We start from the raw sequence: 16,718 nt of genomic DNA, 5'->3' as shown, positions 1-16,718 counted from the left end.
TTATCACCTGGGAGAGTTTAGTGGTGGTGATCTCTGGATCCTCCTCCTCCTCCTCGTCCCCCTCATTGCAGGACTCCAACAGGGACAGAAAGTGATGGATCAGATTTTGATCCACCACCTTCTGATCGTACAACTCCCTGTAGAAATCCCGCACCACTGTCTCAACAGCCTCTCTGCCCTCCACCTCTTGCCCCGAGGAGTCGATCATGGAGGACATTGCAGGCCGCCTCTCCTTCGTTTTCTTGAAGAAGAAGCGGCTGCATTTCTCATCGTCCTCCATGATGCGGACCCTGGAAAGGACCTTGATCTTCTCTTGCTCCTCCCGATAGAGGGCGGAGAGACTCAGTTTGACCCGGGCCACCTCCTCAGCTAGGTCGAAGCCTCTGAGCTGTAAAAGACTCAGGCGCTGGAGGCGGCCGTTTAGATGGGAATATCTCGCCCGCCTCTCACGAGCTTTCCGTTTCCCCAGCTGAATGAAGTAGCCCTTGGTTCTTTTCTTCACCATCTCCCACCACTCTATGGGAGAATCAAAAAGGTCCTTCAGGGTCCTCCACTCCTCGAGGCGTCTGCTAAAGGTCTTAATAACAGGGTCATCGAGCAGGGAGGTGTTGAGCTTCCAGACCCCAGGCCCCGACTCCCGTGTGCTCGGAATGAGCACCTCTGTCGTCAGGAGCCTGTGGTCTGAAAAGAAGACCGCCTCCGAAGACATGGCAGTCCTCTCCAGTGGCTTACTGAGGAGGACGAGATCTATCCTGGAGAAGGAGGAGCCAGAAGAACTCACCCAGGTGAACAAGGGGACCAGGTCCCGACCTGCGTCGCAGAGTTCAAAGTCCTCCACGAACGCAGCGAGGTCCCTGCTGGATCTATCGTTGCGGGGCTTACTCCGGTCTACATCCCTCAGAGCACAGTTGAAATCACCTGAAATGATAACTGGCAAGGTGCCGATCAGGAGCGGGCGTAGCTGAGGGAGAAAGAGGACTCTCTCTCTCTGGCTGGTGGGGGCATAGACATTGACCAGCCTCAATACAGCCCCCTTGTATTTAAAATCGAGGCTGGCCAGTCTGCCCGCCTCTATTACCTTAAATGTTTTAACTGTTATGAAGGGGTTTTTCAGGAGTACGGCAATCCCGTCCGCTCGGGACACATTGGACCCCGACCAGAAGGATTCTCCTAGGGTCCAAGTGTCCCGGAGATCTTTATATTCTTTTTGGAACGGGATGCCACACTCCTGCAAACAAATAATATCCGCCTTCATTCCAGCCAGAGAGTTTAAAACATCGGTCCTCTTTTTCACCTCAGCAATGCTCCTCACATTTATTGAAATAATAGTTAATGCCATAATGGCTGTGAGGGCAATTACCCGCTCCGTAACAATCATGTAAAGAAACCTTTCTCTTCCCCACTCCTCTCTTCTCCCTCACCTAGCTTAGCGCTAGCACCCATCATTTCAATCATTTGCCTCATCGCTTGATCCTCTAGGAAGACTATTTGGGGGGCTCGGCTCCCGCCACCCGGTAAGGCTGGCGAAACTCCACTGGGCTCAGGGCCCGTGGTGCTGGAGGTTCTCCCTGGTTCCTTTGAGGCCGAGGCCCGACGAACAGATGGCAGGGCAGAGGCTTTATGTATAACTGGGGAGAAAACTGTGTAGACCCCGCTAGTTGTTCTTTTAACTAATGGTAGGGGAGGGGGTGGTCTCTCCCTTCCCGGCTGTCTGCCGCCGCAGGCCTCCTCCCCCAGCACCAGTGACCTTGCCATTACATCCCTGATGTCTTTCTGGGAAAGGACACTGGCGCCGACTCTCGTCTCCTGAGGACCTGCGGCTCTCCCACTACTGCCGGGAGGGCATACCTGACCCCTCTCCCGGGGAGAAGTCCGGGCCCTGGCTGCAGGAGGCCTCCCTCAGGGACGTTACCGATCGGCCTGGTCGGTCCCTGGAATCCGAGGCCTCTCCTGGATCCTGGCTGGTGACGTCAGCAGGGAGCAGTCCTGGTCAGGCCGGGCTCCGGGTAGATGGTCGGCCGGGTTTCTGGATGGGACCCATCCGCCGACTCCTCTGGCTAGGTCCCCTGTCGCTCCCGGTCTGTACCAATCTCCACTCGCCTCGGCCTCCGGACCGCTCCAAGGACCCAGGACTCTGCAGCTCTGTCAACCGGCACCTCCCCGTCTCGTCTGGTCTGGCCTGATGGATCAGCTCCCTGCAAGGAAAAGAAGAAGACTGTCAAATACAGCTCGATGCCCCCTGCTGGACAAAGGTTTCTCTCACTATTACTGCATAGTTTTGATATATTGATCCTACTATTGGAAAGATAATAAAAACGTTAATATCAATTACATCCCAACAATAATGACAATTCATTTTCATATAAACATGATCACTCACCATATTCCACATGAAAGAATCAAATCTGAACAATACATTTTTCCCAAAACTTATCCATTCACAAAAAAGAACTAAGATCCAGGGTTTCATTTAACCCATATGGTTCCATTGCTTTTACAGTGAAAATCCAAAACGCTTCTCTGTTTAGCAAACGCTTAATGTTATTCTGCTATTTTTTCAATTGCCACAAATGTCAAACTAGAGGCTGACCCATGATTCTTTTTTTTTTATAATGTCTGGCTATAGCATAGTCCATATTGTTATTGCGAATAGCAGCTTTATGTTCTGATATACCTATTTTTAAATTTCTCTTCGTTTGTCACTTTTGTAACCCCTTAACTGAAACCGATTCTGGAGATCTTTAGCTTTACATTCATAATCAGACTCATTGCCACATATTCTTTGAAGGCATGTGAATTGACCATAGGGTATGTTTTTAATCATATATTTCAGATGAGCATGTAAGATCTATTTCGGGCAGTGGGTTTCCGAAAAATTGACATATTAAATGTCCATCAGTATTTATGGAAATATTCAAATCTAAAAAATGCAATTCATTTTGACTATATTCCATAGTAAATTTCAAAGTGTGATGAGTATTGTATATAATTGCTTAACACCATCAAATCATCTGCAGAACCAGTCCACAGTAAAATTATATCACCAATATAGCTTTTCCTTAAATAAACAATTCGTAATAGTGGATTGGAGGAACGATCATTAATATATTGTTTTCCCCAATAACCCAAATATACATTTGCATATTTTGGGGCAAATGACGAACCCATGGCTGTACCCTGAGATTATAAATAATACTTGTTATTGAACAAGAAATAGTTGGACTTCAAGACAAATTCCGTTATTTTTAATAGAAAATGCATAGGAATGTAATCTTTTGGGGTTCAAAATAATATGATAGCGCCTCCAAACCACCTTCATGTGGAATATTCGTGTACAAACTTCCAACATGAAAAGAAACAACAGATACATATATAGATATAGTAATGCGAGTAAAGTGCTCTAAAAAGAAATCTGTAAATCTATTCAAAACTGAGACACTTGTTAATGATTGTTTCGGAAGTACTATATAACTAGACATAAGAATCTGAGTCTGATTTTGACGAGAATAAAGAGTCTGACCAGTCAGGAAGGATAAGGAGAGAGCAATTGTGTGCGGCCACCACCTGCAAAAGCATTCCCTTGTTGGGGGTGTCCTGCTGTCACTTCCACTCGCACCAAAACAGGTGCCAGTGATGCGCAGCGGCTCAGGCTTCCTAAGCGGCCGGACTGGTGTCCCTTCCTGAGGCAGCGCAGAGCAAACACAGCCGCTCTGTTATTGACGAGAGTAAAGAGTCTGACCACTCAGAAAGCGCCCCCTTCCTCCAGCCCCAGAGGGAGGAACGGTCATCAATGGCCGCGCAGCCGCAGTGCAGCTCGGCCCGCTTCGCGCTCAGAAGGGGGCGCTACGGCTCCTCCTCGGGGTCAGAGAGACCAAACACTTTAGAAACGCATTTCTCAAGTCACGCACTATAGAAATGATCCCTGAAAGTATAGTCTTACCAGCCGCCCCGCGGCCACAGCGCCCGCTGAGCCGCTCTGTCTGCGCCGCTGACGGTGTGACGTTTTAGCAGCCGCGCTTTTCTTCCCTAAACTGACTTTACAAAGACAGACAAGTCAAGTCATTCAAAGTCTGTACAAAACGTCGATCTCACCAGTAGAAGGTTTACACGTACTTATCTTTTTGTGAAATCCCACAAGGCAACGCGGTAAATCATTTGCATACACACTGAATATATTCTAAAGGGAATTACTCCAAACACTACAAAATCCCACGGTATATATGATGCGTTTATTGATTTACGGGGATAAAGAGTTTTCTATCAAAATGTCCACTCTGAGTTACCTGTGCAAAGTGAGCGCTAAAGAACACGTGGTGCTGCTGTGTCTCTGCGCATGTCAGACTGGACCGCACACAGCATGCGTCATATTCCATATTTGCATAACGCTGTACTGCCTATATAAATTGAATTACCCCCCACACTACTTGCAAAATGCCTCCATATATTACGTGTTTAATCGTTTAAGTAAAATACTGTTTTATTAGGTAAAGTATTTTACATTTCAATAAAATAAAGACATTCAAAATGTTAATACTTTAATACTTAAAAAAAATTAAATCAATCCCTAAAATCACTTAACATTTTTAAAATCTTACAGTGATTAACTTAAACAAAATACATGAACTCAAATAAACATGTGCAATAAATCAAATAAACTTGCGATTAAGGGCAATACTGCCAAATAAAACCATTAAACAAATAAACAATATGGTCAAATACATTTAAATTCACTGAAAATGCATCAGATAAATCATAAAACTAATAAAACCATAAAATAAAAAACAAAACCAAAACAATCTGATACATAAGGAGGGCAAAAAGTTTTCTAACTCGATTTATAACAATAGGTTTGCATGTTATGTTACATGTAATGAACACGTGTTTGGCAGTGGCGGGACGCAGCGCCTGTGTGCGCCGGGACTGGACCCTTCAGCGCGGCATTGTACCCCAGTGTCAACACACATCAACACAGTTGTACTGTTAACTAACTAAAATAAACATACGAAGAAATGTACCTTAAACTACTGCAATCACGTCAATTATATACATCTAACGGAGTGCTATAATACATAATTAATGACGTTTTCTAACTATGTATCACATAACGGGACAACCAACAGTTTTCATTAGTTTCAATCTGATTTTGACAAGAATAAAAAGAAGTCTGACACACAGTGAAGGCATGTTATAATCGTAGGAAACATGGGGAAATTAAGGTAAAACCACAATAACTGTGAAAATACTATTATTAAAACATGTTTTTCTTATTAACTTTCGTAGCAGATGCCATTCCAAGGACTAAACATGCACCATGGGAACCTTTCATCAGGGATGATATATATATATATGAATTTCTGTTACTAATTTTCAATACTTATTTTAGTACCTTTGAGAAAAGTATGTACATTTGAATGGTTATTCTATGTAAAGAATACATTTCTGATTTACCAATTATAGCAACACCTTCCTCTCATGGTAAGGCTGGCTTGGCGTCACCAACAGTTTTGCAGGATGTGCCCCCAGCCATGCACCGGGATGCCATATGCTTGGTTGTGTACAGGCCGTGCAGAAGATCGGTGGTGTATCTCGCAGCAGACACCTTAGAGCAGCGGCCCCTCAGTGACTGTGTAATGAAAGCCTGATGAGGAGACTGCAAAACACAATATAAATATTGGACACAGAAACCATACCTCATTATCCAGCAATGCATGTCAATAACAACTAATTGATCAATATTTACTATAACTACTAAACAGGCTGATGAGCAAGCAATGCTATTTTTTAGGCTGTACACCTGCTCTAACTTAATTGCAAATTAATGTTATTTGCAATATATATATATATATATATATATATATATATATATATATATATATATATATATTATATATTTTTTAAATTTTAAATATTGTTTTCTGTCTGGAAATAATTGAAAATAATTAAAATAATGATCAAAACTTTTTCTGAGGAATCAGTAAAAGTTTTCTTAAAATATTTCCATATCAATGCATTTGTACATGCATTTCATGTGATGTACATGTATTTCCAGCTCCTGTATTCGTCCTATTGGCGCTCTGTCAGTGTTACTTGTACGCACTGCTGCTGCAGAGGATGGATCATCAGGTGATCTTGTCCTTACTGATGAAGAAGATGCCATAAATTAGTTTAATGATGGATAATTACCAGTATTCCTAGACTACAATGACCCAGTAAGTAATTAAGTATATTTGACCTTTTAGTCAAGCATGATACTAAGTGCAGATCTCTTCATGGTGGTAAAAATGATTAATCTGAGATGTTTCTGTACATTTGTAGGTTGCACGAGGTAACTATGATGTGCCTACGACACAAGAGGATGAAAATACTATCCACTTGGAACCAAATGAAGCCATGGAGGTAGTGATGCCATTTATAATTAATTTATAGTATTATCAGTTGCAAAAATAAAACTGAATAGAGGTCTCTGAGAAAAAGCACAATCCATAAAGAATATCTGACTTTTTTCTGTTTTTGTTTTTTGGTAGAATACCAAATGCAAAAATACTTAATGCAAATGTGTGGTTTTTGTTTGTTTTAAATACATTGACCCAGTGATTATGCTATACGGGTTTTTTATATTTGTGTGCATTTAAAAAAAAAAAAAAAAATCTTTGCAGGGACAACTTTCTGGCCCTGCTGATGGCATTTTCTTTGAGACATGGCTTGTCTGGTGTAGCTTTAAAAGACATACTGGATTTATTAAATACTGTAGCACCAGGATGTGTACCAAAAACAAAATGGTTTTTGGATAAGGCATTTTTTAACCTGACTGCAGAAGTCCACTTTTACTGCCCAAAGTGTTTAGAATATCTTAGTAGAGATCCAAAGGACCATCGTCAGGCCTGTAATTGTGCAGTGAACAAACAGGGACTACTCAAGTTAGCAAACAATTTTTGGGTTATGCCACTAGCTCCACAACTTAAAATATCTTGTGTCAAACATCAATAAGGTCTCATTTTCGACCTGATGCTGAGACATGTGACATCAGTACTGGAAATCTGTACAAAGAGCAGGGAGAGTTTGTTGAAAATCAAGACAACATCACTATTTCATTCAACTGTGATGGTAGCCCTGTGTTCAAGTCTTCACAGTACTCAATATGGCCTATTTTGTGCACAGTGAATGAGTTGACTTTGAAAGACAGACGTAGTAATGTTGTGCTGCATACGTTGTGGTTTGGAAGACAAAAGCCATGCATTGACACGTATGTTACTCCGTTTGTTTCAGAACTACAGAGTTTACATGCTGATGGCTTTGCTGGGATAGATAAGAATGGACATCAGCATACTAGCAGAGTGCGTGCACTAATATGTGTTTGTGATGCGGTTGCACGTGCCATGGTTCACAATTTTAAACAGTTTAATGGAGCATATGGCTGTGGCTTCTGTTGTCATGAAGGGACAGTTGTTGCAAAAGGGAAGAGTTACGCAAGCGTGTACCCTCTGACTTCTGAAGAACCACCACAGAGAACAATGGCTGGCACAATTGAAATGGTTGAAACAGTATTAGAAAGTAACAATGATCAAGCTGAGTGTCAAAGGTGCTAGGACCCTACTTGTGTTACCTTCTTTTGACATAATTAATGGATTTGTACCAGACTATATGCAATCAGTGTGCCTTGGTGTTGTTTGGCTGTTCACAAATCTATGGGTTGATCCTGAATATCTTGAAGAAGAGTTCCATTTGCAGCCTTTGGATTTAAGGGTTCTTGATGATGAAATGCTCAACATTCAGCCACCTAATGAAGTGAGATGTAATCCAAGACCACTTTCCGAAATACATTTTTGGAAAGCGACCGAATGGAGAGCATTTCTTCTCCTGTATTCTCCAGTGATTTTGAAAAATATTTTACAGAGAAGGTTTTATAACCATTGGATGCTTCTTGTGTGCGCTCTTCATATTCTCCTCTCTTGTGTGACCATTCAAGATCAGCTGAACTGCACAGAATTGTGTCTCATTTATTTTGTGTCACAAATTCCAGAGCACTGTTCTTATTATTCTCATTTGCTTGTGCATCTCACACAAAGTGCTAGGGATCGGGGTCTATTACGGGCCAACTCAGCATTTGTGTATGAAAGTACCAATGAAAATTGCTTGATTTATTCTGTAGAACACAAGCAGTGCCTTGTCAAATCTTAAGGAATTTCTTTGCATAGCAAATAATTATACGCAGTGGTGACTCAGTGCATCCAGAGAAGCAAGCCGCCTTTTCTAAAGACTGACCAGTTATGTTCCTCTGACAAACATGGCAAACTACATTAATGGTGATATAGTTACCCTGGAAAAGGGTATGAAAAGACAACTGTCTGCCAGTGAAAAGGTGGCATTAGAGAAAAATACTGTACGTAATTGTTACCTGCAGAATAGTCTTGCTTGCGTTTACAAGCATTGTATTGTTTTCAAGAAATTACTAGCAACTCAAGAATATGGAGTAGGTTACAACAGGAATAATTCTGTCATAGCTACACAACAGTCCTATGGAGTAATTTCTTCTTTTGTGGTGGTCCGAACAGCATGTCAGTGTGTAGAGGAATGCTCTTGTTCAGAGCTGCTAATATTTTACCAGAAGTTGGCCAAGGTGCAGAATCAATGTACTATTTATGATTCTGCTATTAATGTACATATTTCAAAGTTCTTGGTTTAGGTTCAGACCACGCATGAGTTGATGGTGTGTACATCAAAAGAAATTGAAGCAAAATGCATCCTTTTGCAGCATGACAGATTTCTCCACATTATTAAGATGCCATTGTTTGAAATGGACTAGAGATGACCTCTGAATTAGGACTTAACTTTATACCAGTGATTTGAATTTGGCGACCAGTGAAACTTAACATTAACACTGTATTTGTCAACCCTTTCAACTTTTACAGATGTACTAAATATCACTTAAAACAGATTAGTGTGTCTTGCTTGGTTTGTATTAATATATCTGGTTTATTAATAATTTATATTAGTAACTAAGTTCATTTTGAGAGAGTGCATAACGTAAAAAAAATAGCATCTCTTAAATAAACAATTAAGTGTGGTCCAAATAGCTTTTTGTAAATGCACAGGTTGACATTGAATTGTTCTGGTCTCTTGATCCACCTGGTGTGGACATGTACCATGTGCACATTAACACCTATGGTGTTCAAGGTATTTTACTATGGTACATTTTATATATTGTACCATAGTACTATAAAGTAATGTAACATACCATAGTACATACCATTGTATACCATGGTACACCATGGTACACGATTCACATTGTACCATACAGTACCATGATACAGAAACATGTACCATAGTACATCCAATAGTATACCATCGTATACTATTGTAAACTTTCATATGAGTGCAATTACATCATTTACGTACATCTAACGGAATGTTATAATACATAATTAATGATGTTTGTTAAAATCACGAATCACTAAGAGAACAAATACAAACGAACATGGGATGTGCACGTGGTATGTGCACGTGTCACAGATCTAGCATGTCTACTTAGAAGAGGATAACCATTTCGCTGCTACTTGGCTAGTGTTAAATTGCTCCAATAGGCAACCTTCTGTACCAATACAGATTAAGTCTTCAGCAGTGGAGACATGGAAGTTAATGCAATTGAAGTTCCCTTCATGCTGCAACAGCTTTATACTTTACAGTGTAATCAGAAAATGGGCCATTTAATCAGTTCATATTAGATTAAGTAGCTTTACAACCCTTTAATAATGTTTAATTAGTACAGAACTGTATAGCCCTGGTAGTTTTGATTGGTTTCCCTCTGAGTTTGACGAGAATAAAGAGTCTGACCACTCAGGAAGGATAAGGAGAGAGCAATTGTGTGCGGCCACCACCTGCAAAACCATTCCCTTGTTGGGGGTGTCCTGCTGTCACTTTCACTCGCACCAAAACAGGTGACAGTGATGCGCAGCGGCTCAGGCTTCCTAAGCGGCCAGACTGGTGTCCCTTCCTGATGCAGCGCAGTGTGCAGAACAAACACAGCCGCTCTGTTATTGACGAGAGTAAAGAGTCTGACCACTCAGTAAGCGCCCCCTTCCTCCAGCCCCAGAGGGAGGAACGGTCATCAATGGCCGCGCAGCCGCAGTGCAGCTCGGCCCGCCCGCTCCTCCTCGGGGTCAGAGAGACCAAACACTTTTTTTTTTTTTTTATTGAATTTAGTATTTTTCATTTCATAAAATAAAAACAATTCAATTTTTTTAATACTTGTGATTAAAATCATTAAAATATCAATCCTTAAAATCACTTAAAATTTTTAAAATCTGTGATTTTAACAAAGAACAAAACAATTAACTTCAAATTAAACGTGCCCAAAACAACAAAACAAACGTGATAAAAGCAAAAACTGCTCACCAACATAAAGGTCAAATACATTGAAAATAACTGAAAATGCATTGAACAAAATAAAGAAACAATTAAAAAGGAAAAAATAAAAAACAAACAAAAAAGGTCCAATGCATTTTAAATTAAACCCAAAACGGTCAATGTATTTGACAAAAGAATATAACAAAACTATACCAAAAACCCTAAACAATGTGATTTAAAAACAACTAAATCTTTAAAAACAATTAAGATTCATTTTTAAAATCTTTTTTAAAAACAATCATCCATAAAATCTTTAAAAGATCTTGGACTCGGGCTCCAGCAGGGGGAACTGACCGTCCACGGAGGTGGGTCCCATCATGGGATCCTGAGCTCCCCCAGATCTTGTATACGCCAGTTCTTATAGGCTTCCTCCTTGCCCCTCTGATGGACCTCCAGATTGACATAGTCTCTTACGAACACCATGCCCCTCCGCGCGATGACGATCGGGTCCAGCTCCTGCTTGTTGAACAGACAGATGTTCCGTCCCTCCCACAGTGCCTGCTTCACTGCGCAGACGACACGCCACCAGCACCTCAGGGTAGATGTTGATATTCCCCTGGCCGGACCGTACAGGATCTGCTGGGCGGTCACCCGCGCAGGAACGGCAAACCTGTGGAGGAACGGAGAAAACAGGAGCCAGACCCTGTGGGCGGAGGGGCACTCACTAAAGATGTGAGCCTCCGTCTCCTTCCCCAGGCAACCCTTATAGGGGCAGGTGTCATAAGGAGCTATGCCCCTTCTGTGCATGAACACTCGGGTGGGGAGACACCGACTCACAGCCATCCAGGAGACATCTTTCTGCGTATTCGTGAGACAAACGTGCGTAGCGTTAGCCCAGATAAACCGGCAGGTTTCGGGAGGGAAATCTTCTATCCGGCTGGTCTCCTGGGCAGATCTCATCTGACTACAGATGGTCTTATAATCCCAGGAGGCCAGCACGACTTTATGGAGGCCTACTTCGAGCGCAAAGGCTCGGAGCGCCCTGTAGAACGGCGGGGGATCCCACGAGTGCGGCCTGGTGTTATCCATGGCGCAGAGGCCGAATGGTCTCAGGCTGCTGGCAAAATAAAAGCGGTTCATGAAACTCACTTTCTTGCCAGCAGCCTGGATGTTCTTGACCACATAGGCCAGCCCCTGCGCCTTTATCAGCCGCACAACGTCCGGGACCCCCCTGCCTCCATCCAGGGTACCCTTCACCATCTGCACTCTTTTCAGCCTCTCCATTTTGCTCCCCCAGACAAACCGAAATATAATTCGGGTCACTAGTTTTGCGATGACCTTGTCTGGGGGGAAGATCATTCCTACGTAGAGGAGTATCGGGAAGAGGATGGCCTTTACGACCAGCACCTTACCAGCCATCGTCAAGGTCCTTGTGCTCCAGCCGTGGATCTTCCGTTGGACCTTCGCTATGGCCTCCTCCCAGCTCCGGGTGCCCGTGTTGGTCCCGTCGATCGTGATGCCCAGAACCTTGATAGACGGCTTCACAGGGAACACGGTCGGCGGGCCCCGGCCGACAGGCCATGCCCTGGAGAGGTAGATCTCGCTCTTGGCCTTATTCACAGCGGCCCCCGTCGCCCTGCAGAAGCCGTCCAGCAGTTCCTCGACCCTGGCCACGGACGGAGCGTCCGTGCAGACCACGGCCACGTCGTCCATATAGGCCAGGGCCTTCAGTTGCTCTCCGCCGGAACCCGGGAGATGGAAACCTGTCACCCGGACGTCCCGGCGGATCGCCTGCATGAACGGCTCCAAGCAGAGGACGTACAGCAGGGCCGACAGGGGACAACCCTGCCGGACCCCCGACCTGACCGGAAATGGTTCGGTCAGGTGGCGGTTCACAAGGACCCTGCTGCTTAGGCCGCTGTAGACGATCTTGACCCACTTCCTCAGGCCAAGAGCGAGACCCATCCCCTCCATAACAAGCTGCAGGTATTCGTGGCCCACTCTGTCGAAGGCTTTCTCCTGGTCCAAGCTGATTAGGACCAGGGGAAGCCCTCTCTCGTTCGAGTAGGCCACGACATCCCCGAGCAGCATGGCGTTGTCGGCCGCCGATCTCCCCCGGGCACCACAGACCTGGTCGGGACCCACGACTTGAGGGAGTGGCCGCTGCAGCCGGAGCGTCAGTGCTTTGGCCAGAATCTTGTAGTCGGTGCACAGGAGGCTGACTGGCCGCCAGTTCCTCAGATCTTTCGTGTCTCCCTTCTTGTGAAGAAGGGAGAGGATACTCTTCTTCATCGAAGGGGCCAATCTGCCCTCTCTGTACATCGACCCCAGGACCTGGCCCAGATCTTCCTTAAGCACCTCCCAAAAGATCTTATAGAACTCAGCAGGGATCCCGTCGGGACCCGGTGTCCTTCCAGAGTTAAGACTCTTTATCACCTGGGAGAGTTCAGTGGTGGTGATCTCTGGATCCTCCTCCTCCTCCTCGTCCCCCTCATTGCGGGACTCCAACAGGGACAGAAAGTGATGGATCAGATTTTGATCCACCACCTTCTGGTCGTACAACTCCCTGTAGAAATCCCGCACCACTGTCTCAACAGCCTCTCTGCCCTCCACCTCTTGCCCCGAGGAGTCGATCATGGAGGACATTGCAGGCCGCCTCTCCTTCGTTTTCTTGAAGAAGAAGCGGCTGCATTTCTCATCGTCCTCCATGATACGGACCCTGGAAAGGACCTTGATCTTCTCTTGCTCCTCCCGATAGAGGGCGGAGAGACTCAGTTTGACCCGGGCCACCTCCTCAGCTAGGTCGAAGCCTCTGAGCTGTAAAAGACTCAGGCGCTGGAGGCGGCCGTTTAGATGGGAATATCTCGCCCGCCTCTCGCGAGCTTTCCGTTTCCCCAGCTGAATGAAGTAGCCCTTGGTTCTTTTCTTCATCATCTCCCACCACTCTATGGGAGAATCAAAAAGGTCCTTCAGGGTCCTCCACTCCTCGAGGCGTCTGCTAAAGGTCTTAATCACACGAGGGTCATCGAGCAGAGAGGTGTTGAGCTTCCAGACCCCAGGCCCCGACTCCCGTGTGCTCGGAATGAGCACCTCTGTCGTCAGGAGCCTGTGGTCTGAAAAGAAGACCGCCTCCGAAGACATGGCGGTCCTCTCCAGTGGCTTGCTGAGGAGGACGAGATCTATCCTGGAGAAGGAGGAGCCAGAAGAACTCACCCAGGTGAACAAGGGGACCAGGTCCCGACCTGCGTCGCAGAGTTCAAAGTCCTCCACGAACGCAGCGAGGTCCCTGCTGGATCTATCGTTGCGGGGCTTACTCCGGTCTACATCCCTCAGAGCACAGTTGAAATCACCTGAAATGATAACTGGCAAGGTGCCGATCAGGAGCGGGCGTAGCTGAGGGAGAAAGAGGACTCTCTCTCTCTGGCTGGTGGGGGCATAGACATTGACCAGCCTCAATACAGCCCCCTTGTATTTAAAATCGAGGCTGGCCAGTCTGCCCGCCTCTATTACCTTAAATGTTTTAACTGTTATGAAGGGGTTTTTCAGGAGTACGGCAATCCCGTCCGCTCGGGACACATTGGACCCCGACCAGAAGGATTCTCCTAGGGTCCAAGTGTCCCGGAGATCTTTATATTCTTTTTGGAACGGGATGCCACACTCCTGCAAACAAATAATATCCGCCTTCATTCCAGCCAGAGAGTTTAAAACATCGGTCCTCTTTTTCACCTCAGCAATGCTCCTCACATTTATTGAAATAATAGTTAATGCCATAATGGCTGTGAGGGCAATTACCCGCTCCGTAACAATCATGTAAAGAAACCTTTCTCTTCCCCACTCCTCTCTTCTCCCTCACCTAGCTTAGCGCTAGCACCCATCATTTCAATCATTTGCCTCATCGCTTGATCCTCTAGGAAGACTATTTGGGGGGCTCGGCTCCCGCCACCCGGTAAGGCTGGCGAAACTCCACTGGGCTCAGGGCCCGTGGTGCTGGAGGTTCTCCCTGGTTCCTTTGAGGCCGAGGCCCGACGAACAGATGGCAGGGCAGAGGCTTTATGTATAACTGGGGAGAAAACTGTGTAGACCCCGCTAGTTGTTCTTTTAACTAATGGTAGGGGAGGGGGTGGTCTCTCCCTTCCCGGCTGTCTGCCGCCGCAGGCCTCCTCCCCCAGCACCAGTGACCTTGCCATTACATCCCTGATGTCTTTCTGGGAAAGGACACTGGCGCCGACTCTCGTCTCCTGAGGACCTGCGGCTCTCCCACTACTGCCGGGAGGGCATACCTGACCCCTCTCCCGGGGAGAAGTCCGGGCCCTGGCTGCAGGAGGCCTCCCTCAGGGACGTTACCGATCGGCCTGGTCGGTCCCTGGAATCCGAGGCCTCTCCTGGATCCTGGCTGGTGACGTCAGCAGGGAGCAGTCCTGGTCAGGCCGGGCTCCGGGTAGATGGTCGGCCGGGTTTCTGGATGGGACCCATCCGCCGACTCCTCTGGCTAGGTCCCCTGTCGCTCCCGGTCCGTCCCAATCTCCACTCGCCTCGGCCTCCGGACCGCTCCAAGGACCCAGGACTCTGCAGCTCTGTCAACCGGCACCTCCCCGTCTCGTCTGGTCTGGCCTGATGGATCAGCTCCCTGCAAGGAAAAGAAGAAGACTGTCAAATACAGCTCGATGCCCCCTGCTGGACAAAGGTTTCTCTCACTATTACTGCATAGTTTTGATATATTGATCCTACTATTGGAAAGATAATAAAAACGTTAATATCAATTACATCCCAACAATAATGACAATTCATTTTCATATAAACATGATCACTCACCATATTCCACATGAAAGAATCAAATCTGAACAATACATTTTTCCCAAAACTTATCCATTCACAAAAAAGAACTAAGATCCAGGGTTTCATTTAACCCATATGGTTCCATTGCTTTTACAGTGAAAATCCAAAACGCTTCTCTGTTTAGCAAACGCTTAATGTTATTCTGCTATTTTTTCAATTGCCACAAATGTCAAACTAGAGGCTGACCCATGATTCTTTTTTTTTTATAATGTCTGGCTATAGCATAGTCCATATTGTTATTGCGAATAGCAGCTTTATGTTCTGATATACCTATTTTTAAATTTCTCTTCGTTTGTCACTTTTGTAACCCCTTAACTGAAACCGATTCTGGAGATCTTTAGCTTTACATTCATAATCAGACTCATTGCCACATATTCTTTGAAGGCATGTGAATTGACCATAGGGTATGTTTTTAATCATATATTTCGGATGAGCATGTAAGATCTATTTCGGGCAGTGGGTTTCCGAAAAATTGACATATTAAATGTCCATCAGTATTTATGGAAATATTCAAATCTAAAAAATGCAATTCATTTTGACTATATTCCATAGTAAATTTCAAAGTGTGATGAGTATTGTATATAATTGCTTAACACCATCAAATCATCTGCAGAACCAGTCCACAGTAAAATTATATCACCAATATAGCTTTTCCTTAAATAAACAATTCGTAATAGTGGATTGGAGGAACGATCATTAATATATTGTTTTCCCCAATAACCCAAATATACATTTGCATATTTTGGGGCAAATGACGAACCCATGGCTGTACCCTGAGATTATAAATAATACTTGTTATTGAACAAGAAATAGTTGGACTTCAAGACAAATTCCGTTATTTTTAATAGAAAATGCATAGGAATGTAATCTTTTGGGGTTCAAAATAATATGATAGCGCCTCCAAACCACCTTCATGTGGAATATTCGTGTACAAACTTCCAACATGAAAAGAAACAACAGATACATATATAGATATAGTAATGCGAGTAAAGTGCTCTAAAAAGAAATCTGTAAATCTATTCAAAACTGAGACACTTGTTAATGATTGTTTCGGAAGTACTATATAACTAGACATAAGAATCTGAGTCTGATTATGACGAGAATAAAGAGTCTGACCACTCAGGAAGGATAAGGAGAGAGCAATTGTGTGCGGCCACCACCTGCAAAAGCATTCCCTTGTTGGGGGTGTCCTGCTGTCACTTCCACTCGCACCAAAACAGGTGCCAGTGATGCGCAGCGGCTCAGGCTTCCTAAGCGGCCGGACTGGTGTCCCTTCCTGAGGCAGCGCAGCGCGCAGAGCAAACACAGCCGCTCTGTTATTGACGAGAGTAAAGAGTCTGACCACTCAGAAAGCGCCCCCTTCCTCCAGCCCCAGAGGGAGGAACGGTCATCAATGGCCGCGCAGCCGCAGTGCAGCTCGGCCCGCTTCGCGCTCAGAAGGGGGCGCTACGGCTCCTCCTCGGGGTCAGAGAGACCAAACACTTTAGAAATACTGTTTATTAGGTTTAGTATTTTTACATTTCTTAAAATAGAACAAT

At 44.9% G+C, this 16,718-nt stretch overlaps 2 non-coding genes and 1 pseudogene across 2 annotated transcripts; all 3 read right to left on the bottom strand.

Annotated features, from left to right (window-relative positions):
* Positions 1-3,737: 3,737 nt before the first annotated feature.
* LOC136748958 (small nucleolar RNA U3) lies at positions 3,738-3,938 on the bottom strand. Its single transcript, XR_010816678.1, has one exon. It is a non-coding gene; the product is annotated as a small nucleolar RNA U3 (small nucleolar RNA).
* A 6,117-nt stretch (positions 3,939-10,055) lies between these two features.
* LOC136748976 (uncharacterized) lies at positions 10,056-10,228 on the bottom strand (annotated as a pseudogene).
* Positions 10,229-16,520: 6,292 nt separating this feature from the next.
* On the bottom strand, positions 16,521-16,718 carry LOC136748969 (small nucleolar RNA U3). Its single transcript, XR_010816688.1, has one exon. It is a non-coding gene; the product is annotated as a small nucleolar RNA U3 (small nucleolar RNA).

Source organism: Amia ocellicauda, chromosome 4 (assembly GCF_036373705.1).
Source record: "Amia ocellicauda isolate fAmiCal2 chromosome 4, fAmiCal2.hap1, whole genome shotgun sequence".
Taxonomy (NCBI): Eukaryota; Metazoa; Chordata; class Actinopteri; order Amiiformes; family Amiidae; genus Amia; species Amia ocellicauda.
The sequence above is the reverse complement of the archived record's forward strand: the minus strand, read 5'-3'. Positions and strand labels throughout refer to the sequence as shown.